Raw genomic sequence first — 27,526 nt, 5'->3', positions numbered from 1 at the left:
CCCCCCCCCACCCCTTGCCTCTGGCAACCAGCAATCTGTTCTCTGCTTCTATGAATTTGTTTGTTTGCTTGCTTTTTTAGATTCCACATATAAATGAGATCATATAGTATTTGTTTTTCTCTGTCTGACTCATTTCACTTAGCATAATGCCCCGAGGATCCATCTATGTTGTCCAAATGGTAGGATTTCCTTCTTTTTTATGGCTGAATAGTATTCCATTATATATATATATATTTTTTTTCTTTGTTCATTCATCAGGTTACATTATTAAGTGAAAAAAGGCAAGGTTGATATCAGAGTGTATAGTACATTCTCTTTTGCATAATGAAATAAAAATATAGTTGTATATGATTTGCATAAACAAACTCTGGAAGGATAAATAAGAAACTAATAAAAATGGTTATAGGGGGAGTTTGCTGTGCAGAATGTGGGAACTGGATGGGGGAAAACGGGGTGAGAACAAGACTTTGCATTATCGGGGCACTGAGATGGCTCAGTCAGTTAAGCATCTGCCTTTGGCTCAGGTCATGATTCTCGAGTCCTGGGATCGAGCCCCACATCGTCCCTGCTTCTCCCTCTCCCTCTGCTTGTGTTCTCTCTCTCTGTCAAATAAATAAAATCTTTTTTTAAAAAAAGACTTTGTATTATCTTTTTTACACTGAAATAAATGTTGAACTATGTCAACACACTACCTTTTTACAAAATTAAGTGAGAAGAAATAAAAGCTTCATTAAAGAGCACCTTGGTTGTTTGATTCACCAGACGCTCAATGCTTATTGAGCAGTGACCGTGTGGCAGGCACTGTCCCAGGAACTACTCCCAGAAGACAGCACCAGATCATATAAGTTGTGATCTAAAGCTAAGAGTTTAGTGGTTGTCTTTAGTCTTATAAACCACTCTTGAAATGCTGCATCTTCTGTTATGCCCACCCAGCAGTGTTCTCTCATCCCATTTGGTCTCATATTCATGACTTCCACATGGGAGGAACAACTCCCAGGCCCTTCAGGTGTAGGGACAATTTAATGCTTGTGTCTTCTTTGTGTATGTTCTCTGTCGATGTTTTCACATCTTGGTTGCCTTTTTTTTTGAGTGTGCTGTTTAATGTAATTGATGGAACTTGATATTTTACAAGCTCAGGGCTTTAATTTTATGGACAGTGAACAAAATGGACAGCAATTCCAGTGAATTTACATTCTAGTACTGGTCAGGGAAGGACTTTGTGAGGAGGTGATATTGAGCACAGACATGAAAGGTATAAGGGAATGTGCTTGTCAGTATCTGGGATTATGCTTATAAGTTCATAGTAATTATTATTTCTGCTGCCCTCAGGGGGATTGCAAAACTACACATGCACACACACACATGCACACTTGCACACATTTACCCTTATTTGTGAGTATATACTGCTGCTGAACTAAAGGCTATGTCCTACTGATGGCATATCTGGTAAGGATGGTAGGTTTGAATGGAGTAAACCATCTCTGGTTTCTTGCTCTGGCCCCCAGTAACCAAGGTCACGCAGACATTAGCTAGGCCTCTGGCTTTGACTGATGGATACACCTCTGGGTGTGGGGGCTTTATCCTCATTCCAAATGAAGCTAAATGGCCCATAGAATTAAAGCCATGACATTTTAATATCAGATTCTACCAACCAGAGTAAACAACACACTCAAAAAGAAAGGCAAACAAGATGTGAAAACATAGAGAACATAGAGGAGAATAGAACATTCAATTATTACCAGACCTTGACATTCATGGGGGATACTTTTACCATGCTGAGGTCACAGATATGAGACAGGGTTGGAGGAGAGAACACTGTTGGGTGGGCATAATGTCGGGTGGCACGTGAAGAGTAGTTTATGTATGTTTGAAGAAACTCACAAATTCTTGAGCTTTAGATCACAACTTACATGATCTGGCGCTTGTTTCCTGGGCTCCTGCAGTACCCGTGCTCTCTTTTGTCCCAGCTCCTATAGCTCCTATTGCATTTTCCCCTTTTCTGTAATTGTTGACTAGGTGGCGAGCTCCTTAGAGGAAAGTTCTGTACATATTTCCTCCATATCCCTAGCACCCAGCACAGCCTTGACATTTAGAAGTCTCCATTGAAAGACTGGTAGCGACATGTCCCATGAAGCAAGAAACTGGATAACCTTGTATATATCTCTTTGGTTTGTGAGATGTGGAGTCCAAGAGGCATGCTTTATTTTTCTGTCGGGTGGGGTGATGGACCGCAGGGTGTTTGTGGTAACTGTTAAGATTTCCTCCTCCCAGGGCGCCTGGGTGGCTCAGTTGGTTAAGCGACTGCCTTCGGCTCAGGTCATGATCCTGGAGTCCCGGGATCGAGTCCCGCATCGGGCTCCCTGCTCAGCAGGGACTCTGCTTCTCCCTCTCCCACTCCCCCCTCTTGTGCTCTTTCTCTCTCTCAAATAAATAAATAAAATCTTTAAAAAAAAAAAAAAGATTTCCTCCTCCCAGTTAGCCTGCACTCTGCGTGTACCCACAGTGCAGCGGGCTCAGCACAGCCGACTGTGACAGTTCTCAGCTCCTTGCCAGCTCGTTAGGCTCTCCCATGAATCTGTCCCAGAGTCTCCCACACCCTACGATCTGACAGTAATCCAATCCCCTTCCTTAGACTTCTCTGATCACCCGCCCTGTGTTTTCCTCACCTCTGTCCCTTGCTGTCTGAGCTTCTCAGACTTCAGCAGCCATGCGGGACTAAAGCAAAAGTGAGTTCATCCACAGAGCATGTGCCGGAGCAGCCAAGTACTCCAGGTTTGAATAAAATGACCCAATGTATTTGGTATTCACTGGGCAGTCACACAGGGACATGTCCATTCTGGGATGTCCCTCAGCAGGGCAGATGCTGCCTCAGCCAGATTTGCCAAAGGTCCTTGAATCTGGTTCCCGGTGGAGGCTGGGGGGGGGCGCTGTCCAGAGTCTACCTTCCATGGCTGTTCTGCCAGGCCCCTTATTCCAACAGGAATTTCTACTCCCAATTCCATTTGGATTCTTCCCAATTTGAAATCTCTCACCTGGTCTGTAACTGCAAATTTAAAAGACTCAAAATTGCAGCTTTCATAGACAAGGGACTGTTTTATTTCTGGGGGTAACGAATTGGCACTGGCTAATGAGTTATATTCCAATGTACAATGCCCTCTGATTGTGTATTATATATTAGCACTCTGGACTTGAAAGAGACAATTGTGTAATGTTTGCCCATTAATTGAGAATAATCATCTCAGCTGCACAGTATTGCATACCAGCCAAGCTTGTCATTCCCATATCCAAAAGCTTTTAATTGTTGTATTGCCCTTTAATGGCAACCTTTCTCAGAGTTTGGAGAACAAAAGCAGAGACTTACCTAAATATCAACTCCTTCCCACCCTGAGAGAAAAGAATCCATTTAGATGGAAAGGATTTGAGTTTTCTAATCCCCGTAGAGTGATCATGCCGTACCAATTTCCATTATCCATCAAATCTAAACGCTAAGGCCATGGGATTGCTTCTTCCTAATAAAGTTATGAAATGTATCAGACAAGAAAAAGGCTTGCACGATTACATAGTAAGCTGGAGACTAAAATAGAAGAAATGCATTAAGATCATTGTCAGGACCCTTTTGAGTGCAAGTAACAGAAAATCTAAATCAAACTGTCTATGTCAAAATTTTCCTTGGTTCACATAAATAAAAGTCCCAGTATGGGGCTGCTTCAGCATGTCTAGATTCCAGGGCTCAAAAATATCTTCAAGCTTTGGTCCCATGCTCTCCATGTCTCGACTCTTCTTTGCTCTCTTGCTGCATTCTTAGGTGGGCCCTCCGCTCCTCTGGCCAAAGACGGCAGGTGGCAGCTTAGCTCCAGGCTCACATCTCTGGTGAAAGGCCCAAGATGGAATTTCACTGGACCAGCTTGGGTCATGGTCTTTATTCTGAATCAGTTATGATGGCCAGGGGGGATGGAGTATGTTCACCGGCCAGGCCTTAATCATGCTCACCCCTGGGGGTGGAAAGGCAGGGTCAGATCCATCAATCCAAACCAGGTGAACTAGTAATAGAAGGTGGTGGTGATTCTCCAAGAAAAAACAGGCACGGTTACCAGAAAAATTGGACTGGAGGCTGAACCTGAAAAACTGAGGTACTGTACTTTCATCTCCACTTCAGGGATGAATGAATGGCTTTCTAGGTTGGTAATTCAAGCCCAATGTCTTCTTCCAGAACCTTCTCCATAATAAAGATGACCGTTTACCGAGTATCTGATGTTGTGTGGGGGATTTTACATATATCCTCTCATTTAGCCCTACCGGGCCGGTATGATTAACCCCTCTTCAGAATAAGGGAATGGAGGCACAGGGAGATTAAATGACATGCTCTAAGCCACACAACTATTAAAAAGTGAGTCATTATTCAACCCTGGCCTAACTCCAAAATACATGCCTTCTCCCCTTTTGTGTGTTTCCCAAACTTGCCCATTGGCAAGACTTTCTGGAGTGTTTATTAAAAATACAGGTTTTCAGGCACACTCTCCCCTCTCCTCCCAGCTCTGGCCCAGAGATTCTGATTCAATAAATCTCAGCTAAAGTCTGGGAATCTCTTTTGTTAACAAGAGTGCTCAGTGATTCTTATAATTAGACTAGTTTGAAAATGTACAATATCATGCTGCCTCCCACAGGTTAAAAAAAACCTGCCAATGGCCGCTGCCCAGTGCTAGCACCTCTTCCTGTCTGCTCCCTTTCCCCCCAGAGCACCTAAGGGAATTGCTTTAGCTGCTGGCTATGCTCAGTCCACTCTCTAGAGCAGTGGTCTCCAAGGATGGGGTGCATAGAGGTTCTGCTGGTGTCTGGGGAAAAAAATATTTATTCTTTTTTTTTTCAATTTCTATTTGATTTTTATTCAAAAAGAAAAGAAATTCAGCTTTACTGAAGTCGATATCCAAATTGACACTGGCATTTTTCCTGAGGCACCTTTGAGACATCTATGGTACCTGAGGTGCCTGAGGAGGAAAGCGAGTGGTCCGACAACGCACAATGGCGCCCCCATCCTTTGCAGCTTCCAGGCCCCTGAGACCTGATCTGTACCTAAGGGGAATTGCAGATTATATTATCCTGTCCCCCAAAGTCACCAGGCTCAGAGGGTTTGAGACAAGTGTTACAAAATCACCAACAAACATATAATCATTATATTATACCTGTTTCAGATGATAGAAAAAGGAAGAAAGCTACCCAGATCTTTCTGTGAATTAGTATAACTTTGATACCACTGACAAGGACAAAACAAGAAAATGATCTGTTAGTCACACTTAAGAATGTAGATGTAGGATTCCTAAATAAAGGACTGGCAAATTTAATTCAGCAGTGTAATAAAAATAATAGATATCCATTTGCAACAACGTGGATGGAGCTAGAGAGTATAATGCTAAGTGAAATAAGTCAGTCAGAGAAAGACAAATACCATATGATTTCACTCATATGTGGAATTTAAGAAAAAAAAAAACAAGCAAACTGGAAAAAAAGAGAGACACAAATCAAGAAACAGACTCTTAACTATAGAGAACAAACTGGTGGTTACCAGAGAGGAGGTGGATGGGGGATGGGTGAACTAGGTGATGGGGATGGAGGAGGCACTTGTTGTGATGAGCACCGGGTGCTGTATGGAAGTGTTGAATCACTATAGTGTACACCTCAAACTAATATAACACTGTATGTTAACTAACTGGAATGAAAATAAAGACTTAAAAAATAATAGGTAGCGAATACTTCAAATAAGTAGGGTCCATGGGACACAGCCAAGCTCTGTCATTATTTTCTTTCTGCTATTGTCCTTATGAGCTGATTTATGGGGCTAGTTCTTTCTTGCCTATGAATAAATGAAAATTCATGGACTTTTCTGGCCACTCTAAGTAAAAAGTCCTTTGCTCATGAAAAACTGTCTCAATTTATGAATTAAGATATATAGTCCCCGGTAATAGTTAAACTTATAGTATCACAAAGTTAAAGCTTATCCTCATCCCCAGCCTGAGCCTGCAGCAGGTGGAAACCTTGTGGTGGGAACAGACGGCAGGTATGCATCTCATCTGTTTCCCACAACTGGATTTCCTTCTCCTTCTTATGCACTTGTTAGTTGTCTCTGACTCCTCTAGGATTGAAGCAGGGGAAGGGAGGGGAGCAGTAGGAAGGTCCTACTTGCCCAGCACTGTTATGAACTGGTATCAGAACACCCTGGACTGGGCAGAAGCTTAAAGCTGACTTCTCTTTTTTTTTTAAATCATGGACCTCTCTGTGGGTTTTCTTTGAGACCCTCTATTTCTGGGAATCTCTCACCTACAATTCCATTCATGCAGAAGAGTGTACCTTTTCTACTTAGTTTCCACCCATAGCAATGATAGTTCTTTTTTTTTTTTAAAGATTTTATTATTTATTTATTTATTTGAGACAGAGAGAATGAGAGAGAGAGCATATGAGAGGGGGGAGGGTCAGAGGGAGAAGCAGACTCCCTGCCGAGCAGAGAGCCCGATGCGGGACTCGATCCCGGGACTCCAGGATCATGACCTGAGCCGAAGGCAGTCGCTCAACCAACTGAGCCACCCAGGCGCCCACAATGATAGTTCTTTATAGAAGCTGGTCCTCTTACATGACTCTAAGATGATTCCACAAAGGCACATATTCTCTTACGGCTCACAACTGGCCCATGAGAACTATCTCCATTCTTTGCTCAGATAAATTCTGGGCATGCGGGATTTCTCTAATGCCTCTGTTTACGCTGCATCACAACAGCTACCAGCCAGTCTCTCCCTGTTTAGATTTCTCAGATTTTAGAAACAGTCTACACTGTTCTTCAAGTTCTAGGAGACTTCATGGAAGAGCAAGGAGCCAAGAAACCCAGATGCCATTTTGAAAAAGATGGTGGAACTTGTTCTATGAGATATGTAGACTTATTTTTAAAGACATCTTAAAAATTAGGACATGGGATAGTGCAAGAATTTGAAAATTAATTGATGGATTAATTCAATTAATGAATTGAAGGATAGGAAGCCCAGAAACCCACTCACACATACATGGACACTTGACTTGGTATATGATAAAGGTAGAATTACAACTCTGGAGAAATAATGGCTGTTTAATAGTGGTGCTTGGGAAATTGATTATCTGTATGGAAAAACACAAAATTGGATCCCTCTCCCATCTTACAGGTGGGGTAAAGTCCTGCAAGTAAAAAAACCTAACTTTAAAATTTTAGAAGAAAATATTGGTCTTCATGACTTTGTGTAGAGAAAAGATTTCTTTTTTAAGATTTTATTCATTTATTTGACAGAGAGAGCAGAGAGAGAGAGCACAAGTAGGCAGAGTGGCAGGCAGAGGGAGAGGGAGAAGCAGCGTGGCTCAATCCCAGGGCCCTGGGATCATGACCTAAGCCAAAGGCAGACACTTAACCGACTGAGCCACCCAAGTGCCCTGAGAAAAAATTTCTTAGGGGCACCTGGCTGGCTCAGTTGGAAGAGTGTGAGCCTCTTGATCTTGGGGTTATGAGTTCAAGCCCTATGTTGGGGGTAGAGATTACTTAAATAAATAAATAAACTTTAAAAAAAAGAAAAAGAAAGATTTCTTAGAGTTTACACCAAAACCTCAAACTGTGTAGGAAAAAATAAGGGTAAGTTTTATTACATTATATTAATAGCAAATTTTCTGCACCAACCAAAGATACTATAAACAAAATAAAAAGACAAAAATGCAGATATTTGGGGAAAGCTATTTCAAATGCAAAATCTGACAGAGGAAAAGTAGCCAGAATAAAGAAAGAGCCCTTACAAACCAATAATGATGATAATGGTAATAGCCAGGCACTGTCCTAAGCACTTGAGATATATTAACTCATTTAATCTTTACTATGTTCCTGTGAGAGAGGTTTTTATTGTCCCCACTTTACTGATGAAGAAACAGGCATAGCGAGTGTTCGATAACTTGCTTAAAGTAACTGGTAGGACTGAGTTTGAGCCTAGAAGTTTGGTTCGGGTTCCTATGGTCTAAGCCACTATGTCTGCTCTCATACTCAATAGAGATAGCAGCCCAAGTAGCCAACACACATATAGGAAGAATCTCAAGCTCACTAGCAATCAGAGAAGTGCAAATTGAAATATCAAGGAGAAATCATTTCACACCCATGAGTTGGAAAAAAAAGTCTGATAATACCAAGTTTGAGTGAGGATGTAGGAAGAAAATGAAACTCTTTATTTATTAAAATTTTAAAAATTTGAGTATAGTTGAGACACAATGTTATCTTAGTTTCAGCTGTACTTATTTATTTATTAAAAAATTTTAAAAGATTTTATTTATTTATATGTTTTGGGGGTGGGCAGAGGGAGAGGGGGAGAAAGAGAGTTTTAAGCAGGCTCCACGCCCAGTGTGGAGCCTGATGTGGGGCTTGATCTTACAACCCTGAGATCATGACCTGAGCCCAAGTGAAGAGTTGTAGTCTTAACCGACTGAGCCACCTAGGCACCCCAAGGTTTTATTTTTTTAAAGTAATCTCTACACCCAACTTGGGACTTGAATTTATAATCCCAAGATAAAGAATCAAATGCTCCACTGACTTGAGCTAACCAGGTGCCCCTCAAATTTTTTTTTTTTGAGTATAGTTCGAAAATGAAGCCTTTTGTACACTGCTGGTGGAAGTATAAATTCGCACAAACTTTTTGGAGAGCAATTTGGTTATATCTAGTAAATTTGAAGGTGTTCATATCCTGTGACCTAACAGTTTTACGTCTAAAAATATATGCTAGAGAAATGTTCATGCTGTGCACAGGGAGAGGTGTTCAAGAATATTCATTTCAGTATTGTTTGTAATAGCAAAATTTGAAAACCTAAGAATTCACTAACAGGAAAAAAATTGTCATAATATATACCATGAAAAAACATGCAGCAGTTAAAATGAACCAGCAATATATCTACCAATATGGATAATTATGAAAAAAATAGTATCAGGTAGGAAAAAAACTGGTTGAAGTAAGATATTTATAGTGTAATAGCATTCTATAAGATTTAAACAACTGTAAAACAATGCTATTTAATATGTATGTATACAAAATAAGTGTTAAAAAATGAAAACTTGAACAAGAATGATAAATAATGTATTCATGGTCATATTTACCTCCAACAGAAAAAGAAGGGCAATGAGGTCAGGGATATGTCTGCATTGGAAGTCTCAACTGTATTCATTAATGCTTAATTAGAAAAGTGCTTAATTAAAAAAAAATCCTGAGACAGGTCTCCAAATCCCATTTCACCTGGAGAAATGACTGATCCCAGGTCTGGGAAAGAAATGTACCTGACGAGGGGTGCCTGGGTGGCTTAGTCAGTTAAGCATCTGCCTTTGGCTCAGGTCATGATCCCAGGGCACTGTGATCAAGCCCCACATTGGGTTCCCTGCTCAGTGGGGAGTCTGCTTCTCCTTCTCCCTCTCCCTCTGTGCTCTCTCTCTCTCAAATAAAAAAAATACAATCTTAAAAAAAAAAAAAAGAAATGTACATGACGAGCCAACTTGTTTTGCAGGGAAGCTTTCCCAGACTATTTGAGGTCATGTCAAAACAACACGGGAACCACTTTGAAGGGGCTCCCACTCGCCAAAGTGGGGTCATTTCTGCATCAAAAAGAATAATAACTACAATGGATTAAAACCTGTCAAATACATAAAAACTATGAGTTCACAATGATACCTAAAACAACCACAAAAACAAAATACAGCTGACACCTTGCCTTTGGAAGTTGCTAGATAATAATTTATTATTCTGAAAATGAATAAATAATGAGAAAGCCTTTATTTTATTCTTTCTATGCCAACTATATTTTAGAGTTACTAGATATTTGATAAAAGTAGGTGCTATATAGAAGAATTCCAAATAATAAATGCGGAAGGAATGATAGAATTTAAAAAAACACTCCATTTTTTACCTCTAATGAGATAGTTGATTTAGGCGACATTTGTCGATGAGGCTAAAACTACTAGCTGAACTGTTGATGGGGAACATTATAATGGAAGGGTCAGGCTGACACCACCTACACCCTGTGATCAATCTTAGCCTCCTGAAAAGTTGGACAGCCTAAATGTTACATGCCTCATGAGATGATATATCAGGAAGTATTTCTTATGATGTTTCTTGCCTAAAAAATTGAACCTGATTCCAATCGAGTCTTTAGAACTGCTACTCGTTTACAGGAAATATGAGGGATAGAAGAACTGCTTGAATGACAAGGATATGGTTGGCTAGATCCCAAAGATGGGACGCTCTATGGGAAATGTGACCCGGTTTCTCCAAATATGCATTATGCTCCAACAAGAATGGCATTAGAGAAAAAGGGAAGATGAGTTATTATAGGATAAAATACACTGAGGAGAGAAAACAGCCAAATGCATCGTGAGGCCCTTGTTTGGATCCTGATTCAAACAAATCAACAATAAAAAGACCTGTTGGAGAAAAATCAAGGAAATATGCATAGGGATTGGTAGGAGAGGTCATTAAGGAGTTATTGTTATTCTTGATAAGTGTGTTGAAGGTATAGTAATTATGTTTAAAATGTCCTCGGGGTGCCTGGGTGGCTCAGTCTGCCTTCGGCTCAGGTCACAATCCCAGGGTCCTGGGATTGAGCCCTGCATCAGGCTCCCCACTCAGCGGGGAGTCTGTTTCTCCTTCTGCCCCTCCCCCTACTCATGCTCTCTCTATCATAAATAAATAAAATCTTTAAAAAATAAAATGTCCTCAACATTAAGATAAGGACATTTTAGACAGAGGGTAACATGGTGAAATACATGCCTTTCCAATGGTCTTTTACCCCAACCCTTCAGGGAATCTTAATAATGGAAACCACTCAAATACTTCACTCAAGGGTCAAAACAGTGATATGAGAGCGTAGGAAGAGAATGAATACAAATGAAGAGGGCTGGATTTCCCGTGCTTTGGTGAGGTGATGTTGGGGTAGAGCTCTAGGGTACCACACCCATGTTTGTGGGGCTGGCACAGCCCCTCAGCCCAGAGTAGGGGTGCCAACAGGGTCAGTGAAGCTAGGAGAAGGGCACAGTGTCCTGGGGGCATTGGGTATATGGTGGGGGCTGCCAGGAGGAAGTGGAGCTTCTGGAGCACACATCAGATGCCCAGGAGCTCCTGGACTAGAAAGGCAGGAGAGGAAGTAGTCCCCTCTTAGGTGAGAAGGGTGCCTTGAATATTGTTCTGCCAGGGTTCCCACTCCAGGCTGATTCGGTCTGGAGACGTTTGACCTGCACTCATAGAGATTCAGTATTTTACAACAAGCACAACAGTCCTAACTCAGGATCAAACCCATTTTAGAGCAAGAGAAACAAAGGCACAGAATCATTTAGCTTTTTATCTCTCTCTCTTTTTTTTTAGATCGGGGTGGGGGAGTGGCAGAGAGAGAAGGAGAGAGAGAATCTTAAGCAGGGTCCACGCCCACCGTGGAGCCTGACACAGGGCTTGATCTCACGACCCTGAGATCATGACCCGAGCTGAAATCAAGAGTCGGACACTTAACCGACTGAGCCATCCAGGCGCCCCTACTTAGCTCTTACAAAGGCTGGGTGAGAACTCCCTCTTGGTGCCAGGCTGCTCTAACCACCACTGGCCTGTAAATTTTCTGGGCACTTTTGTCTAACATGTAGAAAGACTGTCCAAAGAGTTGCAGGTCTCAGGCCAAGGGTGTTAATAGCTACTATCTTCTTTCTGGGCTTTTATCAGGAACTGCTGTTCTCACAGATCCAACTGTGAGAACATTTGCCAGAGATTTCCCAAGAGCAGACTTAACTCTTTCTGTTATATCAGAATTAGCCTCTGTAGTGGTCTTCACACATCTTGGGGCCTGGGGCCACTACTAAGTCGGGTCCATTCTGTCCCTAGAAGCGGGTGCTCTGCTCTTTTGATTTCATGCCCGCTTCTCTGGTTGGACCCGGGTGGGTTGGAATGTTTCTGTGGCAGTTTGCCAACAGCAAGAAGACTAAGCTTGCCCTGAGAATTTCCATTTGTGGGTGCTGAACCAAGTCCAGGGAGCCATCTACCAAGGAGAACATTTTGATTATATTTCTTTTGATTTAAGCTTCTTCCTTGCCATGTCCGCAGACTCTAATCTGGGAATTACTTTCGATCTTGAAAGACTTTTGCTTTCTGGACTTACGTAGACCAGGTCTGCCTTGTTTATGATGAGAAGGACATCATTCTACTATAAGTAAGTGTTCATCTGTACATTCTCTGAAGGCATGGGACTAAGAAGGGGTTATTGAAAAGAGGAGGAAAAGAACTAGGTGGGGTATCTTTTCTGGTCTTCGTGAAGATAATCCCATGATACATTGCCAGTATTGAAAAGACAGAGACTAATATCAAGCAGAATCGTACAGAAGAAAGAGCTCTACATTGGGCCATCTGACTTTAACAAGGCTTTTAGTCTATGTTGGCCTTGGTTGCCTGGTCTGCTTAAAGTGAGACTAATAATAACTAATTTAAATAAAGGCAAGAGGTTCAACCTGATAAACACCTGGAATGACTTTCCTTTTCCTTAAATGTCGGAAATGTTGACAATGCCTCTCATTCATTCAATGAGTTGTTATTACTTTATATCCTCATTCATTTATACATACATTCCCTCACTCAACAAATATTTGTTGAGGACATAGTATATGAAATTAACGATGCATGATACTATGGGAGATAAACGGTTCTGCCCTCAGGAATTTGTAGAGAATTTGCACGGAAAACTATAATGTACAGGATGTTAAATGCCATCAGAAAGGTGCCAGATGCTGAGAGTTCGGGAAAAGAGAAATGGCTTCCAGGAGGGAACTTCAAGGAAGATTCCATGAAGAATGAAGTGGTTGGACTGAAGAATAAATAAAATGTGGATAGTTGTGGGGAAAAATATTCCACAAGCACAGCAAAAGCCTGAGCAGAGACCTGGAGAGGGGAATGTATGGTATATGTTTGGGAAACTATAAATCATCTGGAAAAGAATTGGAAACTCTCGAAGCTATTCAAGTCGAAGACCAATTAGGAGACAAGTGCCACAGTTCAAGGGATAGTTAGTGAGCATTTGAATTCAAGGGGTGAACTCAGGGGTAAGGGAAGAAGGAGATGTAAGTTTGGCCAGGAAACTATGAAGGGATGGGAGTGAAGGAACTGGAGTCCAGAATCTTGATATTTGCTTCTTTTCCTCAAGGTTGGTAGTCACTTTCCAAGGCCTGCTGCCTCTCTATTTTTATATTTGAATAGCACTGGTTTTAATACCCAGTCATCTGTTCAGAGAGGGTCAGAGTCTGGCCAAGCAGCGATAATATTTGCATCGTGATCTTCATTTTAGGTGGTATTTGTGCTTTACTTAAGTGTGCCATTTTGCTCTAAAAGTCAATGAATGAGTCAGCAACATTTATTCAAAACCCATTGAGGTTTTACAATTTGTACATGTTTCAATAAGAGTTTTCTTGAATGTCTCTGATGTTTAAGGTGGTGTAGGGGGATGGAGGAAATTATAGCTTGCCTATAGGAGTTTACAAACTCATGGGGGGAGGGAAACTTGTGTATGTAAATAATTATATAAAACAGGATATGTAAAAAGTACCACGAAATTAGAACAAGTTCAATCGAGGAAGCATTCGGGTCTCGCAACCTAGGAAAGCTTTAGGAAGGAAGTGGCCAATAAAAATATGTGTCTGTTTGAAATGCTCGAGGGTGGGGAACTGGAGAGGAATGAGAGGCTGGTGGCATGGAACTAAAGATCTGTGTAGCAGCAGTGGATTTTGTCAGGGGGAGCTGCTCACCAGTTGTATCTCTCAGGGCCTTCGAACTCCGTTTAACCAGTCCCCACCCAACCAGCTACACAGAGTTCTGCAATCTGCTCTCCTTTGGCTTAGTCTCCAGGGGAAGGGCAGTCGTAGAATTTGTCTGATGAATCAGGGGATGATGTTCGAGTAAACTAGGGGCCCTCCCATTGGCAGGGTTTTGACAAGACTGTAGTCTGACAATGAAGCTGATATGAATGAGACACGTGGTGCCCCTAGGGCCCCTCGCCTTGCCTCCCCATCCTTCAAAATTGGTGTGGTTTGTTTAAAAAATCCCACCTACGGCTTTTACCAAGAGCAGCTTTCCACACTCCGAGAATGGATTTCTCTTTGTGGTCTGGTAGGCCACTGTGGTTTCCCCTGCTGGATTCCTTTCTGTGGTTGGAGGTCAACCCCTTTCTTGTCTGCTGCTTCCAGGAACGCGTGGTGTGTGTCCCGGCTTGCTACACGGGACGGTTTTATTTGATCTCTCTTGAATGGAATGGCAGTCATCCAGCAGGCCTGGGTGCATGTATAAATAGAGGAACGCGTAAGCCTTACTTTAATATCCAGAACATAAACCAGCCTGCACTGCGTGTTACCCCATCATGTTTTGATGAAAGGCTGCTGACAGCACCACAGACCATGCCGTGGGGCCCAGCAAACCACCTAATCCCACTGCTCTATCCCAGGCATCGATAGGACAGAGCTCTCTGCCAGGAACAATTTCTTTCCAGCCACCAGCAGCTCTGAGTTTCTTCGGCTTTTCTTGCTTCTGTCGCCCATTACTCATGACCCTTGGGCAGAGAGGCCACGGTGAACATGGGAAGATGGAGATGTACAGCTAAACCCCAAATCTTTTATTTCATTTTTCTTTAGGCAGAAGATTTAGACTCACTCACCTCTGAATCCCTGGGAAAATGGAGATAATGTCAAAAGGGCCCATTGAAAGTTCAGCATTTCGAGATCACCTGCCGACTTCCTACAATGTGCCACAGGAGAGCATCCCTTCCTCGCCTCTGCAGGATGAAGTATGCATTCCTGCCATTCGGATTCTTTACAGTCTGGTTCCAAATACTGTCCCCATCTTATAGCTCACCGCATCCTTACTTTAGCTTCTGTTTAACTGGATTGCTTTACTTTCTGTTTTCCTGGGCCACTTGTATCGCTATGCCGTTATTGTATTGGTCTCCTCCCCTAAAATCGTTCCCCTTCTCTTTGACTGTGGAAAGGCTTTCTATCCATCAGGCTGAGTTTAATTCTGGGACCTCCATGACCACTCCCATCCAGAGGTGTCTTTCTCTCCATAGCATGCCTTATTTCTACTATTTACTCAGTGAGTAATTGTATTACTTGTGATATATTCCTTGTAGGCTTATATACTGATTAGAACTGACAGACTTTAGATTAGAATTCTGGTCTCCCCTGGGATGAAAAGCCCGTGAGGTCAGGGGCCTGGCAGTATCTTCTTTGTGACTCTGACAGTGTTAAGTACTATGTTATATACATAAGCGGGGCCAGGAAGTACTTATTGATTGAATGAATAATAATCTCCTATTGAAAAATCAGAGCTTTGGCAGTATTTATTAGTGAATTCAGCAACCTTTCGAGGACATTCTCTGGCTAAGCAGTGCAATATGAGGTAATAATTAAAGTTATTCTCAGGTCCAGTAGGGAGCTCAGAGACTATCACTCCACTGAAGTTCCCTGGAGCCATCTAGAATGTCAGCTTAACTCAGCTTCCATGTTGGGTTGCTTCCACAGTTTTAGGTTTCCTGGGATTCTATGTTATGAACTCAGAAGACCTGATTTTTATGATTGTCATCCCATAAGAGCCTTCGTATTCATATTAATCACTACTTGATGATTTGATTAAGCAAGGAGCAGTGTGTCTAACTTTTTACTAGATCTCGTGAAGAATGTCTGGGATGTTTGTATCAGATGTGAATGCTTTTTATACAAAATTTAGGTTTTGAACAATGCCTTTGAAATTCCGTAAGTACCTGCGAAACATAGTCAGCGATTGCAAAACTTTCTTTCAATAGCGGCTTTGGCTTTTGTAAGCTTCTAAATACAATTTTTAGATAAATCTGATTAATAAAATGCAGACTCAAATATCGTGATATTTTAGCACAAAATAAGGAATACAAAAAAAAAAAACCGGGGAAAAAAATCCATGATTTTTGCATGTGGCTTATAGAGGGGCTTTGAAGGTAATTTTAAAAGAGAACATTCAGAAATGTATTAAATTATAGAATCATTACTGTAATAATAATAGCTTCCACTTACTGAGCACTTGTTGTGAGTCATTAAGTATTTGATATTCAAAATCTCATTTAATCCTAAAAGCAGCCTTGTGAAGAGAGATTTTATTAGCTCCATCCTAGAGGCATGCAAACTAAAGGTTATAATGGTTAACCTGGATTTCGACTCAGATTTGTTAGACTCCAAAGCGCATGCGGTATTATGGCGACCACCTTGGAGGACAAACGCTCGATTGGATGTGCTCAGTTTAACGCCACTGAGGACTGCTCACTACAAACTCCAGGGGGCGGCACTGAACTCCCGTTCACAGCATATCTGGATAGTTTTTATGACCAATTTCTAACAGATGGCTGTAGAGTGTCTTAAAAAAGATTTTGGTTTTTCCCCCCGTAATTGCTTAAAAATTGTTCTCCGTGCTCTATTGTCACATCTAGAAGGCAGGGTCCTTAAACTGGAGGAATTCGAAATCCTGAGCAGCTTCTAGATGAGCCACCTTGAAAGTGACAAATGAGAGTTCTTAGCAGGACCTGAAGTGATATCTCACTTGCCTGTCATCAGGGCACTGCCTTTCTTCTGTCTTTGGAGTGACTGTATTCCCTCCTAATCCTCTTAGTTATGAATTTAATTTAATGGAACTAACAACGTATTGAGAATCTCTTATGTGGATGTTGCCAGGACAGACCCTTGACGGGAGGAATGTGGCGTGGGGCGGGGGGCGTGGAGTGACGTGGTGGAGGTAGGAATTCAAGGGAGGATGCAAAAATGGATACGTGGCCTTGATTTCAATTTATAAATTGTAGAGGGGACTGGATGGCGAGGACTATACATAAGTATGACAATGGTTGGGGGCGGGGAGGATATAAGTAAAATCCTTTGAGAACAGATGGGAGAGAGCAGGTTATTCTGTCTGGGAGAGCTGGGCAAGCTTTCATGGAGGATGGGACATTTGAGCTCCCGCTTGAAGGATGGGCAGGTGCCTGACGAATGGGAGAGGAAGGAAGGAATAGCAGCAGGAAAAACACGAGGTGGGAATGGTTTCATAGTTAATGCAAAAGTGAGGTGTGTGTACAGGCACTGGGGCAGGCAGGCGCAGGAATTTGGGGTGCAGCCGGAGAGGTAAAGACACTTGAATATCCTCTTAAAGAATTTAGATTCGATATGGGCAATGGGAGTCTCGGAAGATTTTTGAGCAGGAGTATAGCATCTATTCATCTTTTCCAGAGTTGGCTCCTGTTGTCTGTACAGCTTTTGGATGGCGTTGGTTATATTATCTGGCATGAGTTGCACTTTTATTTTTCCTTTTCAGGGGAGTTCTCTCAAGGAAAAGATACTTACTGTGCTTTTGTCCCCTTTGGCCTGGAAAAAAGTTTAGTTTGATTTCCTATTTACCATTTTCCCTCTCTCCTCTGATGCTTTTGGCAAGGCAAGAGTTCTCCCATTGGTCCTTTTTTTTTTTTTTTAAGATTTTATTTATTTATTTGACACAGAGAGACAGAGAGAGAGACGGAACACAAGCAGGGGGAGTGGGAGAGGGAGAAGCAGGCTTCCCGCAGAGCAGGGAGCCCGATGCGGGGCTCGATCCCAGGATCCTGGGATCATGACCTGAGCCGAAGGCAGACACTTAACGACTGAGCCACCCAGGCGCCCCTCTCCCATTGGTTCTTGCGATTGGCATCTGAGTCAGATTTCTGACTCCTATTACCACATGACTATTCTTTTCGGTGACTTACATGGGTCATCACTACGTATGGGTTGAAAGCTCAAGAAAGTTTAGGGATAAAAGACTTGGGGAAAGAGGCACATAGACAAAGAGGTGGGACATGCATCAAAGCACAGGACAGCACATCGTGCATTGAGGGAGGTCTCAAAATAGAAAGTACTTCTCTTCGGATTCACACCACAGGCCTTGGCAGGCAGCCCACCCTTATCACCATTAATTTTTAGAGTTTGGAACTGGGCAACACACTCTGGTGTTAAGCTGTTAACCTCCAGCATCAAGGCCACAGCTGCTGGGAAGAATTCCTCTTTCAAGCTGTGGTTTCATCACAGTTCTTCATCTGGACACACCACAAAGGGCGAATGTTCCTAAATCCAGTCCCATGATTCTGGGATGCTATATATACCTGGGCACCTCCCACTCCTTTACTCCAGGACATGCACACACAGGGCAGAGCCTTCCGGTAGTGGATCGTGGCACAGCTGTGCAACGTGTGAGAACCACTTTGCAGACTTTTTGTCTTCTACTTCCAGAAAGAATAAAACCTGAAACAACGTGCATAGTCTGAGACAATTCAGGACCTTTCTAGAACCTGGTTTTTCACAGCAGAAGTCTGCTCCAGGTCTAGAGACACGTTATGGCTCTCAGATTGGAGAGTTGTGAAGACTGCCCAGTTTTCCTTGCCTTGTCCAATGAAGTTACACCCAAGCCATCAGCAGAGGGCTCCCTCAACCTTAGAAGCCGGCATTGATGCTTGCAAGGCCAAGCAAAGTAAATGAGAGAAGAAATGCAGATCTGGCTGTGAGTTTAAAATCCAATGCCCCAAAGTGCTTTTGTAGGGAAGAAACCCTAACCCATCCTGAAAACAGACCACTTCAGCAAGAAGGCATTTGCTAGCGTTTACATTAAATGACACTGTTTAAATTCCTGGATCAAGGTCAGCATAATGTTTATGCTCAGAGTAACATGTAGCTAAGTTATCCTTCAGAGAACCTGAGAAGCAGAGCAACTCCCTGACCAAAGGTTTAATTGCTTCTGGACTGGTGGCTCGACGCTTCCTAAGTATTGAATCACAGCACTCTTGATCACCATGGGTCCCAGGCCTGAACCAAAGCTCTACAGATGCCAGATCCCTATGTGGCATTTGCCTAGATCAGGCTAAACATCAAGAGCGCCAGATTGATAAAGCCCACAATGCTAAGGTATAGTGGTCACGATCTGTGAGGGCAACTGGAATTGGCCAACTGCTCTAACCTAAAATGGAGAAGGCTGCATGGTGAAGATGAGATCAGGAAAAGGAAACAGGACCCTGCCAAAACAACATCTATCTAAAGTTAATGGCTCTTGAGACAGTTCTGACTTTCTCCTCTGAAGACGCCAAAGCCTAAGATCCAATGCCAAGTATTAGTTAGAATCCTTCCTCAGAAGTTGCTAGACAACCTCTGCCCAGGTTTTATTACCTAACTCTTTTCCCTCAGCTCTAGGGAAAGAATCACATTCCTTTATCATAACTTCATTGGAGATGTGTTACAGTGAATGCCACCACTGTTTGTTGGACATCAGGTATGCTTGGGAATTACAGAGGAACGCCCTGGGTTCCTTGACTACATTTGGAAGGTATCTTGGTCTTTTATTTGGGAGTGAGGGGGACATACACGGTTAGTGGGTGAGGTTTTCTGACCTTTTCAAATTCCAGGGAAAAGAGGCAGCACACTGTGGTCAAAACCGACCTCCCACCTGCCTTGTATAAAAACGTATCAAGGCAACAAGGGCAAACAGCCAAGGGGCAAACTACAGCACAGCACGCTAGGTGGACTTGAGGGAAAGTGGGGTTTGTGAAGTCATGGTTAATCATCATGATCTGGAGACTTTTCCGAGAAGAAGCATGTGTCCTCCTTGTGATAGAAAAGCAAACGTATACAAGGAGAAACCAGGCTACTGCAGTGGGAAACTCGGCAGTTTCTGTTTGTACTGGCTTCTTTCATTCAGATGTTTCCCATCAGTACGTTCAGATTGATTCCATTTGCAAAGCTCTCCTGGCAGCCTCGGTGGCAACATCTCTGGCATTTTCTGAGCCTGCCCAGGCCTTGCTCTTCTTGTGTCGTTTCTTGGCACTGGGGCTCCTAAGCAGAAATTGGCGAAGCAGACGCTGCTGCTGAACAAAACCAAGTGTAAAACAGAACATTGGAACACGGAACGAAGAGGCTTTTCTAAATGTGGGGGGCGGGACTGCAGTGGAGAACAGCGAGGCATCAGGAAAGGGAGGGGCTTCCTTAGAACCAGGCTGAATCATGCTCTGGTGGGGCTTGTCATTGACCCATCTTGTCAGCATCCTCGGTAATTGTGCCAGATCAGGAGGTTACATCTTTTTTACTCTTCAATCTCACCTAATGGATGCAATATAAAATATTTGGGTCCCGTTCAGGGCCATTCTCTCATTTTCTGGCCCTTACAAAAGTTTGTGACCCACGACACCCTGACACCACTTGCTTTTCCCCCCTAATCCTTCAGCTTAGCCTTGTCGCCTCGTATCACCTTCCTTCTGGGCATCCACCTCCCCAGCCCCACTGTTTTACACATGGGCGCCATCTTTGATTCCTCCACTTGATGCTAACTTTCTTTGTACTCTTAGGGAGGACGCTTGTCATCCTACTCCTTACACCACCACAGCAGGGAGAGGACATGCAGCTGGAGAAATTTCCAATCCCTCTCTTCCCTCGGCTGAGACTGGGAAAGAGGGGGCTGTTGTCCATAGCCTGTGGCTGTCCCGCCTGGAGACTGATGGCATGTGTTCTGTTGTTCCTGTCCCTCACAGTGCTGTCTGGATTTGGTTTCCCCCCGCATGGGTCACGGAGTCTGAACTTAGGGTGGGGACCTAAGTGTTAGGAAATGGGGAGCCCACTGACTTTTGGTCCAAGACGTTTATCCAGTCCAATAACGCCACACGCACACACACACATATATGCACATGTGATGCAGGATCATCGTTATACAGTTCAAAATTCAAAAAGCACAAAAGGGCAGAGAGTGAAAAGTCTTCCAGCTTCCTACTCTCCTGGCTTCTTAGTCCCGTCTGTAGAGGTAACCAGTGTTTACAGTGTCTTACATATCCTTTTGGACATACTTCATAAGTCCGTTAGCAAATAATACATACATACATATGTGCATACATTTCCCCACGATTGGTAGCATACTATGTATTTTGTTCAACACCTTGTAGTTTTTTCCTTTTTAAATGGCTGCATAGTATTTCATTGACTGAATTTCCATAATTTATTGAACGAGTCCCATCTGGATTGGCATCTGGTGGTTTCCAATCTTATGCTATCATAAAAAAATAAAGTTGACATTTTGGTCCTCAAATCTTGTATTTATTTCCCAAAGACTCAGTGCTCAGAGGGGAGAGGAGGGTGGTCCATACTCCACATGTCTGCCAAGCTTGGTATTGGATTTGAAGTCCTGGACCATGAGTCAAATACGTCCAGGTTTGCAGTTTTGTTCTCCCTAATTCTCTCCAATGTGCCATCCTGCAGCGAATTATGCTGTGAGTTCCGGTGTTCACTAAATTAGGTAATTTTATTCTTTTTGTTCTCTTCTGCCTACATCCTCCTCCTATCCAGGGGTTTGATTGTAACCAGAAAACTCTTCCAGCAAGTGATGCCCCCAATCTCCTAATCCTTAAGGCACTGAATTCCCTCCATTTCTGTAGAATGTTATAATTTGCCAAAATAACTTCATATAACATTCTTTCCTTTGATTCTTACACAGATTTTCTGAGGTTGGCAGGACATTTTCTAGATGAAGAACCTGAGGCTCAGAGGGACTTTGTGGCTCGCCCACGGTCACCTAGTTGATGAATGACAGATACAAATCTTGAAGCCAGATCATCTGATGATTAGCCTACTGCTTTCCTAATACACATGCTAACCCTTTCGCCAGGTATGTAACCTCAGAATCAGGTTTCAATTTGGAATATGGTGGCAGACTGGAGTTCTAGCAAATTCTCCCCCAAATTTCATTTCCATCAGCAGACAGATTGAAGCTATTCAGACAGGAGGAATTATGGACTAATTCCTGCATCGATAGAGTATCCACTGGGGTAGTCCATAACATGATGAGGGCAACGCCAGTTGTCCAGGGAGCAGGAGGAGGTATGGTGGGAGAAGTACCAGGGCTGGAAGCACAGGTTTAATGTGGAAGTGGGGGGGATGGGCTTGCAAGATGGGGGACAGGAAGAGAGGCAAAGAATGTATGCAGATCAAGTGTCTGCCGTGCCACGCTCACCCATTAATCACTCACCAACCTGGGGAAGGACACATGCAGAGATATGACAAGGCCGCCCTAGTTTTCTCAGGGTGTGACAGTGGGGGGTGATGGTGGTGCTGGGGTGGTGGGACTACCTCTGCTCCCCCCCAGCAGGCAGGGGACAGTTCCCTAAGGTAGCAAGGGGCTCTGTAACCGGTGACACCTAGTGCTGGGGGATAGACACCATGCTTGTCACAACCTCCTCCCTCCAGGAAAGAGGGACTCAGGTCAAGCTCACATGGGTGGCTCTTTCCTCCTGTGGATGTGTTTTTTCTCTGGAGTTCCTCAGCTCCTACGAGCTCAGGTTTCTGGCAGTTTTACTACATCTGGTCCCGAGGCCTCCTCAGTTGCACCACCTCTACTTTAGTGCTTTATGCTTTCAGGAGCTTTGAACAGGGTCCAGTGCCACTATAGAGAGGAGGGCGGCCCCAAGGTGGCAGGGAAGTGGAAGAAGACAGGAGCACCCAACATGCTCCCGAAGGAGAAAGGGGAGCTTTCCAGGGGGCACCGTGGGGAGAGACACTGGACAGAGAGGCAGGGGCTGGGTCATCACAGCCTTAGAGGTTGTGCCAAGGACTTAGGAAATTATCCTATAGGCAGAGGGAATCATGAGGGAACTTTGGGTGAAGGAGTAACAGGATTAAATATATAACTTAGAAACCCCAGTCTGTCAGCAATTCACACATTTGTTCCCTGAACACCGAGAGCACATACTCTGGATCCTGTCCCCGAATTCGTGTGTTGTAGCCCTAACCTCCAGGGCGATAGTATTTGGAAATGGGGCCTTGAGGAGGTATGTTTAGAGGAGGTCATGAGGGTGATGAGATTTCTGGCCCTATGGGAAGATATTCTAGAGAGCTTGGGTTCTCATTCTCTCCCCATCAGTGTGAACCGAGGAAGGGGGGCCGTCTGCAAGGCAGGAAGTAGGTGCTCACCAGGAACTAACGATGGCGGCACCCTGATCTCAGGCTTCCAGGCTCCAGAAAGGTCTGCGGTTTAAGCCACCCTGACTACGATACTTCATTAGGGCAGCCCGAGCCAAAGGAGCCCGCACACAGCCATGTGGCTGGTTCTAGCTTGGCTCTGGATATCCAGCGGCAAACAAAGAGTTCTTGTCTTCACGGACGTTCCAGTCTAGTGGGGAGGAGAGGGAGGCCTGGGGAGGAGAGGGAGGCATGACACGAACAATGCACATAAGATATGTATAGTTATTAATTATGAAAGTGAGTAACGGGGCCTCGTTTAGACTAGGGAAAATGGGGGAGGGCTTCCTGAGGATGTGACCTGCAACCTTGGACCCTGAGGATGAGTTGAGGGGAGCCAAGGGTGGGCAGAGGAAAGAGCATCCTAGGTGTTGGAAGGGCATGTGTGAAGCCCTCTGATGAGAAAAGTCCTGGTGAGAAACTGATAAGACACAAATGTCACCAGAGGGGAGAGAGTGACATAAAATAAGACTGGGTGCTGTTATGTTCACTTAGGAACTTGTCAGTCTTGTTAAGAGTTTTAGATTTATATTCTTAGTGGATTAGGGAGCCATTATAAGGTTTAAGTGGGGAAATGAAGTGATCCAATTTTCATGTTCAAAAGCTAACTGAATAATGTGAGCATCAGATTGGAGGGATATCAAGCAGAATGGGAGAGGCCTGTTGTAGCCATCGTAGTGGGAGGTGACACTGAGCAGCAGTGGGGGTAGAGAGGAGTGGTTGCATCTGGGGGCTAGTGGATTGGATGGGTGGGGAAGAAGGAGAAACAGCAGATAGGTCATAGTCACAGCAGCTGGGAGGAAGAGGATGAGTTTGAGGACATTGAGTCTGGTGGGAAGTTGGAAAGACATGGGCCTGTGGTTCGGGAGATAGCTCCAGCCAGAAAGGAGTGAACACAGCCGGCCTACCACTGCTGTCCTTAGAAAGACCTGATGGCATGGTGGGCCCTTGGCTGGTGGTGTCTGGGAACTTGGCTCTCAGAGTGTCCCAGTCAACAGTTGACTGATAAGGCTGGTTTCCTGCACTGTTTGTGCAGACAAGATGATTTATGCTGAACACCTACTTCCCTTTTGGGAGTCTGGAATTTTGGTATGTGCTAGGCAGAGGCTGCTTACCTGACTGTCCCCAATTAAAACGTAGGGCACTGAGTCTCTCATGGGCTTCCCTGGGCAGAAACATCACATGCAAGTTTTGGAGCAAGACTGGGCTCTGTGTGGCCCCTCATGGGAGGAAGAGAGCACAAGGAAGCCTCTTGTGGATTCTTCCAGTCTCTGCCTGTGTCTTTGTCTCTTATAATTCAAATGTGTCTCTGTAATAAACCTCAGCCATGAGAATAGCTACATGCTGAGTTCTGTGAGTTCTTCAGCGGATCTCCAAATGACAGCGTGGTCTTGGGGACCCCTGACACAGCCTCGGGATTTAAATTTGGGAGTGATCAGCGTGTGGAAAAGACTGAAACTGTGGGAGCGTATGGGAGATCACCCAGGAAGACTGAGTAGATCCCTGAGGATCTCCACAACTATGAAGGAGGGCCAGAACTCAGGCGGTAGGAGAGAGGAATGTCTGGATTTAGCACAAGGTCATTGGCGACCTTGGCAAGACAGTCTCTGTGGGCAGTTCTGGAGGGAGCTGGATTGTTAGGGGGTGAGGGGTGTAGCAATCTTCTGAAATGTGACTGTGGAAGGAGCAGAGAAGAATGTGGGGGTGGTGTAAACCTACCGAAGTAGAAAAAAACTTGATCATTTGTTTTTTCATTTATGAAGTGCCTGCTGTATGCAAATGAACACAACATGTAGTCTGGCTATCATGGACTATGGGTCCGCAGTGAAGACTGTGTGCTGCGTATTTGAAACGTGAAGTGCACAATGCCATGAGGGTGTTTAACCCAGCCCGGGGGGTTTCTTTGGGGAAGTGACCTTGAATCTGGGGCTCGATGAATAAATAGGAGTTTGTTGAAGTGAGGAGAGGAGAAAAGGGGAAAAGGACATTTCAGGGCAAGGGAAGAATGCATATGGATGTCCAGAGGGAGCAAAGAGTGCATACGTTGGAGGAACAGTAGGTGCTTAGCAAGCAAGGGGAGTGTGAAGAGATAGGGCCACAACATGACAGCAGCAGGACGAGGCAGCACCCTTCAGACTCTCATGGGAAGGAGCCAGCGGAGAGAGGGAGAAGCTAAATCTACAGGAGAGGGAGGGATCCTTGAAGGACATGAAAAGGTGGAGGGCCGTGGTGTCCAGAAGGGATTAATTCTGATAGGGAAATAACTCATCATGTAACAGAAACAGGAAGAGAGGATGGGTTTTAAAAGATAGGTGTAGGGCGCCTGGGTGGCTCAGTTGGTTAAGCGACTGCCTTCGGCTCAGGTCATGATCCTGGAGTCCCGGGATCGAGTCCCGCATCGGGCTCCCTGCTCGGCAGGGAGTCTGCTTCTCCCTCTGACCCTAACCCCTCTCATGTGCTCTCTCTCATTCTCTCTCAAATAAATGATCTTTAAAAAAAAAAGGATAGGTGTAGCTACAGGTAAGACCCTAGGATTGGTAGCAAGAAACTGAGCATCTTGTATGATGACTTTCATTTTCTTGTGGGGCAGATTTTTCCTCTTCCCTCCACCCCATCCCCCTTCCTGAAATCTAGCACATTTGGAGGCTGAGAAAACAGAAGGGGCCTGTGGTAAATAACTCAAGATGGAGAAGAGGGACACATTCTTTCAGCATTACAACACATCAGAGATAGGCTAGCAGGAGGCCGAAGTTAGCATGGTGGAAAGTCTATTGTCTTTAAGATATGTTGTCCTTGGATCTGTCCCTGTGAGGGCTTTTTCCTTTTTCCCTTCCTCCACCCTTGAGATCTGAAGACCCAACTCCATGTAGCAGTGACGCTATATGGAACGGAATGACTGACAAATCCCGTCAGGGGCCAAGTCCAAGAAAAGGCATTTCGCTGGGTAGAAAAGGCATTTACTCTGTGGAGAACAGAGGGGTCAACAAGGATGATAGGATGGGGAAGCTGAGGCATGTATGAGTCCTGGCTGTCTAGACCTGATGTGCTATGACCTTCAGAGGAGCCGAGGGATTAATTTAATAAGGTAGAGAAATTATCTCCTGTACCTTCACCCTCCTGTGGACTTGACAGCAATTGGAATATATCTCTTGAATCCAAAATAAGGTAGAATTATAATGTTCCTCTAGATTCATGTCTGTACCTTGACCTGTTAACAGTGAGACTATCTCTCCTCGCTGAGCTTCTCTCCCTTCTATCATGGGAAATGTAATGTTTGGTACCACTTGGTAATAGGAGGTAAGGTTATCTACTCATAGGAAGGGGAATGTGGCAGGATCATGAGCTTGAGGATAGTGGAGAAAGTGTATAATAATTTCCGAGAACAAGCAATAGAGCTGGCTGAAGAAGCCTGCTTGGGTCCGAGTTTCCACTGGGGACCATAATTTTATAGTGGCACCTACGTGATTTCCCTCAGTGGTGTGAAGCCAGGCTGTTAGTATGATGATAATAAGCATGAGGCAAAGAGGTGAGGGTGTCTGGAGTGAGGCTCTGCTTGTTGACTTCCACAGAATGTCAGTGGGACAAGGAAGTTGGGGCTGTTGGCAAGACTGAGGTGAGGGTTCTGGAACACGGAGTGTAAGCACCACAGGGAGAGACGAAGGGGAGACCAAGGAGAGATAAAGACTGGGGAATGCGTATATATGGAGGTGGTTAAGGATCCGGGGGTCCCTAGAATAAATTTAGTGGGAGCTAGTGAGAGATCTGGAAGGATAGGAGGTCATGGTTGGTAGTAGGATATTTAAATTTATGGCTTCAGAGGCGGAGAAGTTCTGAGTAATAAGCAAGTGGGGGATGTGGCCTTGGGAGGGCCCGCATTGACCCTTGTCATCACCGGGACCCTCTCCCTGATCCAACGTTCACATGGCTTTTCTCTCTTCTGTCAGCCTCTGAGGTACATCCTACCTCAGCTACCCCTTTCCCACTTTCTGGTCCAGCAAAGGGAACTCACAGCACCTTTTCTTACTTCCGGAGAAATTTTTTCCACATATGTCTGATTCATTTGCGTTTACTGAAGTTCGAAATCTCCAGTGTCCAAAACCTCTTTCAACTTTTTTTTTCCCCTGCCCTTTCTTAGAAACAGGAAGTTGTGTTTGGCTAAGGACAAACTCTTCCAGTGCCCCTGGGACTCACAAGAAGTTTGGAATGAGGAACGGTGAGGTCTGGGGAAGGCTTCTTTACTCTCTCCTTTCCTGGGGCAAGTGTGTGTCTGCCAGGGGTAGGCTGGGCAGCTCATGGGGATGGAAGACTAGCCAGAATTTTCCTGTGTCTCCTCGCTCAGCCCAAGGCCTGAGGGAAAGTATGTTCTAAAAGAGACAGGTGGCTTTGAAAGCTCCTGTATTTCTCTCTCCCTGCACTCGCATCTACGGTTCAGAATACACTTCTTTTTTTTTTTTTTTT

General features: G+C 44.1%; 1 long non-coding RNA gene across 1 annotated transcript in view; it reads left to right on the top strand.

The window, feature by feature from the left end:
* LOC145716277 (uncharacterized) overlaps window positions 1-22,366 on the top strand; it is a 49,520-nt gene extending 27,154 nt beyond the window's left edge. Inside the window, exons 3-4 of the long non-coding RNA XR_014138845.1 lie at window positions 14,678-14,829; window positions 21,549-22,366. This is a non-coding gene — a long non-coding RNA (uncharacterized LOC145716277). The remainder of the gene's footprint in view (window positions 1-14,677; window positions 14,830-21,548) is intronic.
* Window positions 22,367-27,526: the final 5,160 nt, after the last annotated feature.

The sequence above is a fragment of the Leptonychotes weddellii genome, chromosome 11 (genome assembly GCF_054177405.1).
Source record: "Leptonychotes weddellii isolate Sample4059 chromosome 11, ASM5417740v2, whole genome shotgun sequence".
NCBI lineage: Eukaryota > Metazoa > Chordata > Mammalia > Carnivora > Phocidae > Leptonychotes > Leptonychotes weddellii.
This window is presented reverse-complemented; position numbering and strand designations above follow the sequence as displayed.